This window comes from Schistocerca piceifrons, unplaced genomic scaffold (assembly GCF_021461385.2).
Source record: "Schistocerca piceifrons isolate TAMUIC-IGC-003096 unplaced genomic scaffold, iqSchPice1.1 HiC_scaffold_1228, whole genome shotgun sequence".
NCBI lineage: Eukaryota > Metazoa > Arthropoda > Insecta > Orthoptera > Acrididae > Schistocerca > Schistocerca piceifrons.
In genome coordinates this window covers 47501-52500 of record NW_025727046.1, presented here as the reverse complement: position 1 = coordinate 52500, position 5000 = coordinate 47501, and the positions used below count along the sequence as shown (strand labels likewise).

General features: G+C 53.8%; 1 non-coding gene across 1 annotated transcript in view; it reads left to right on the top strand.

Annotated features, from left to right (window-relative positions):
* Positions 1-3879: 3879 nt before the first annotated feature.
* LOC124729960 overlaps positions 3880-5000 on the top strand; it is a 1909-nt gene continuing 788 nt past the window's right edge. Inside the window, exon 1 of the ribosomal RNA XR_007007842.1 lies at positions 3880-5000. This exon is cut by the window's right edge and continues 788 nt beyond it. This is a non-coding gene — a ribosomal RNA (small subunit ribosomal RNA).

Here is a 5000-nt window from a genome sequence, read left to right as displayed (position 1 = left end):
GCGCACAAACAATGACATGAGTCAAAGACACAGGTCTGACACAAGCATAGAATTGGAGCGCCGCCTCTAATAAGCCAAAGGTGCATCCTGACGTGACAAATCTCATCATGTCACAAGCATTCACTTACTATAATCACTATCAACGAACCTGCCGCCCCGCCCCCCCCCCCCCCCACACCTTTCCTTACAACAACGTGTAACCTAACCTAACCCATGTTGTACCTTAACCTAACCCATGTTGTACCTTAACCTAACCCATGTTGTGCCTTAACCTAACCCATGTTGTGCCTTAACCTAACCCATGTTGTCCCCTAACCTAACCCAAGTTGTCCCCTAACCTAACCCATGTTGTCCCTTAACCTAACCCATGTTGTGCCTTAACCTAACCCATGTTGTGCCTTAACCTAACCCATGTTGTCCCCTAACCTAACCCATGTTGTCCCCTAACCTAACCCATGTTGTGCCTTAACCTAACCCATGTTGTCCCCTAACCTAACCCATGTTGTGCCTTAACCTAACCCATGTTGTCCCCTAACCTAACCCATGTTGTCCCCTAACCTAACCCATGTTGTCCCCTAACCTAACCCATGTTGTGCCTTAACCTAACCCATGTTGTGCCTTAACCTAACCCATGTTGTCCCCTAACCTAACCCAAGTTGTCCCCTAACCTAACCCATGTTGTCCCCTAACCTAACCCATGTTGTGCCTTAACCTAACCCATGTTGTGCCTTAACCTAACCCATGTTGTGCCTTAACCTAACCCATGTTGTCCCCTAACCTAACCCATGTTGTCCCCTAACCTAACCCATGTTGTGCCTTAACCTAACCCATGTTGTCCCCTAACCTAACCCATGTTGTGCCTTAACCTAACCCATGTTGTCCCCTAACCTAACCCATGTTGTCCCCTAACCTAACCCATGTTGTCCCCTAACCTAACCCATGTTGTGCCTTAACCTAACCCATGTTGTGCCTTAACCTAACCCATGTTGTCCCCTAACCTAACCCATGTTGTCCCCTAACCTAACCCATGTTGTCCCCTAACCTAACCCATGTTGTCCCCTAACCTAACCCATGTTGTCCCCTAACCTAACCCATGTTGTCCCCTAACCTAACCCATGTTGTCCCCTAACCTAACCCATGTTGTCCCCTAACCTAACCCATGTTGTCCCCTAACCTAACCCATGTTGTCCCCTAACCTAACCCATGTTGTGCCCTAACCTAACCCATGTTGTGCCCTAACCTAACCCATGTTGTGCCCTAACCTAACCCATGTTGTGCCTTAACCTAACCCATGTTGTCCCCTAACCTAACCCATGTTGTCCCCTAACCTAACCCATGTTGTCCCCTAACCTAACCCATGTTGTCCCCTAACCTAACCCATGTTGTCCCCTAACCTAACCCATGTTGTGCCTTAACCTAACCCATGTTGTCCCCTAACCTAACCCATGTTGTCCCCTAACCTAACCCATGTTGTCCCCTAACCTAACCCATGTTGTCCCCTAACCTAACCCATGTTGTCCCCTAACCTAACCCATGTTGTCCCCTAACCTAACCCATGTTGTCCCCTAACCTAACCCATGTTGTCCCCTAACCTAACCCATGTTGTGCCCTAACCTAACCCATGTTGTCCCCTAACCTAACCCATGTTGTGCCTTAACCTAACCCATGTTGTGCCTTAACCTAACCCATGTTGTCCCCTAACCTAACCCATGTTGTCCCCTAACCTAACCCATGTTGTGCCTTAACCTAACCCATGTTGTGCCGTAACCTAACCCATGTTGTGCCTTAACCTAACCCATGTTGTGCCTTAACCTAACCCATGTTGTGCCTTAACCTAACCCATGTTGTGCCTTAACCTAACCCATGTTGTGCCTTAACCTAACCCACGTTGTCCCCTAACGTAACCCACGTTGTCCCCTAACGTAACCCACGTTGTCCCCTAACGTAACCCACGTTGTCCCCTAACGTAACCCACGTTGTCCCCTAACGTAACCCACGTTGTCCCCTAACGTAACCCACGTTGTCCCCTAACGTAACCCACGTTGTCGCCTATCGTAACCCACGTTGTCGCCTAAACCTGCTCTGTAATTGTTATACGACTCGTTCAATTAGTGTAGTGTTGCCCACCCGCAACCCTCGCAATATAGTTCGCTACTCGCACTGCCCGCTCCCCTGTGTATCGCTTCATGTTAAACACCTTGCAAGTCTTGCTGACTTTCCACATGCTCCTGCTGTACACTGTAATGTGGATGGCAGCAGGGCGTACATGCCGCCCCCCCCCCCCCCCCACCTCTCCCCACGTCCCCACCTTGCCCCCTGCCTTCGCAAGGTGGTTGGTGACAAGTTTGCATGTTCAATGCCCTTCGCATGCGACGTACGCAGGCTACGTTGTGGTGCGGCCTGTGTCAACTGTCCGCTGATGTCGTACGCGTGAACCACAATCTGTACTGCACATTCGTCCTTATGTACTGAATGATACATCGTGGCACATGTGTGACCGTACAACGACTGCGCCCAAAAACGGCGGACCATACAGTGCAAATATTGTGCACGCAGCTACGTGTCGTCTCCCTATGAGAGCTGGATTGCAGTGTGGTACGCCATAGAGACGTGTGGGAGGAACGGACGCCGTGGATGGCGATCAGCATGAGCTGTCTGTTGATGTATTCGGACCTAGTCGTCTCTCCTCACACACCGTGATGGCATGGTGCAGCGCGTTCCATATCTGCGACATGCTACAGAAGCCGGTTGACAGTCGTTCGAGCAATGGACATCGCATACGTACGGGGGCCACCTTCCACGTATTGTCTAGGCGTGCACATTTTGTTGCGTGTATGTGGGCAGACGTAGTGTGGCGTGACACCTGACACAGGCATGCAATAATGGTTGAAGTTGCAAATGGCGATGGACGCCTACGTTTTCTGGTGAAGTTACGCAAATGAAGAAATGGTAACCCGTTGTGGTGCGGTTGTTCTCGCTAGGGGTGAATCGGTGATGGCGACGATAGGTTGAGGTACTAACCGGTTGTTCCAGCGATACCCACCATGCCGACGAAACTGAACGGCATCTGGGTGTGAAGCGATACGCGGCGGTGGCTGGGTGGGACCGTCCCCGGCCGGTGAGGGGGCGCCTCCCGGCGTGCTGGCCGCGCGGTGCGTGGGCGCACGCGCTACAGCCGGCTGGTGGGGGCGGCCAGTGGCAGGCGCGCCGGCCGACGGACGCGGCAGGCGTCGCAGCTGCGCGCCGGCGCACCCTGCGCGCGGCGCCGTGCGGCCAAAGTAGGTCCTCGCGGGCCCGGTGCGAAGCGCGGTGGACATCTGCAGTGTGCTGGTCCGATTGAGGACTGTGTGCGTTGAGGATGCGCCGCCGCCCGGCGCTCGGCGCCGCGACGCCGTCTGCTGCTCGGTCGCCCCAGCGGTTCTCGCTGGTGGTTTGTATCGCAGCTGTGCGGATGTGTTGGCGTGTGCGCTGTGCTGGGAGAGTTCGCTTCGGCACCCAAGTGGGGCTTTTGTCCTTCTGTGGCGCTGGCGTTGGAGCTGCCGGTCACCGTAGGTGGCGCGTGTTGTCTCCCGCCGGCAATGCCACGACAGCACGCTCCCGGGCCTCTGTCGGCAGCGGCAAGCTCAGTTGGGAGCACGGGTGGTCGCACCGAAAGCGTCTACTCGCCTAACTCCGGGCGATTGCGCCTCTCTCGAACCCGACCAAGTACTTGGGACGGCGCTGCGCGCCGCCGGGACCTGAGAGGGTTTCGAGGTGTATTGTGCAGGGGAGCTCAGCCTCCTCCTGTTTGCAGAATGATTGAGCGGACGCTTGCGTGTTCGCGCGGGCCCCCGGGACACACTCCCGGGCGGCCGGCTGCTCAGCTCTAGTTGACGCAGCTCCCTGGTTGATCCTGCCAGTAGTCATATGCTTGTCTCAAAGATTAAGCCATGCATGTCTCAGTACAAGCCGCATTAAGGTGAAACCGCGAATGGCTCATTAAATCAGTTATGGTTCCTTAGATCGTACCCACGTTACTTGGATAACTGTGGTAATTCTAGAGCTAATACATGCAAACAGAGTCCCGACCAGAGATGGAAGGGACGCTTTTATTAGATCAAAACCAATCGGTCGGCTCGTCCGGTCCGTTTGCCTTGGTGACTCTGAATAACTTTGGGCTGATCGCACGGTCCTCGTACCGGCGACGCATCTTTCAAATGTCTGCCTTATCAACTGTCGATGGTAGGTTCTGCGCCTACCATGGTTGTAACGGGTAACGGGGAATCAGGGTTCGATTCCGGAGAGGGAGCCTGAGAAACGGCTACCACATCCAAGGAAGGCAGCAGGCGCGCAAATTACCCACTCCCGGCACGGGGAGGTAGTGACGAAAAATAACGATACGGGACTCATCCGAGGCCCCGTAATCGGAATGAGTACACTTTAAATCCTTTAACGAGTATCTATTGGAGGGCAAGTCTGGTGCCAGCAGCCGCGGTAATTCCAGCTCCAATAGCGTATATTAAAGTTGTTGCGGTTAAAAAGCTCGTAGTTGGATTTGTGTCCCACGCTGTTGGTTCACCGCCCGTCGGTGTTTAACTGGCATGTATCGTGGGACGTCCTGCCGGTGGGGCGAGCCGAAGGCGTGCGACCGCCCCGTGCGTGCTCGTGCGTCCCGAGGCGGACCCCGTTGAAATCCTACCAGGGTGCTCTTTATTGAGTGTCTCGGTGGGCCGGCACGTTTACTTTGAACAAATTAGAGTGCTTAAAGCAGGCAAGCCCGCCTGAATACTGTGTGCATGGAATAATGGAATAGGACCTCGGTTCTATTTTGTTGGTTTTCGGAACCCGAGGTAATGATTAATAGGGACAGGCGGGGGCATTCGTATTGCGACGTTAGAGGTGAAATTCTTGGATCGTCGCAAGACGAACAGAAGCGAAAGCATTTGCCAAGTATGTTTTCATTAATCAAGAACGAAAGTTAGAGGTTCGAAGGCGATCAGATACCGCCCTAGTTCTAACCA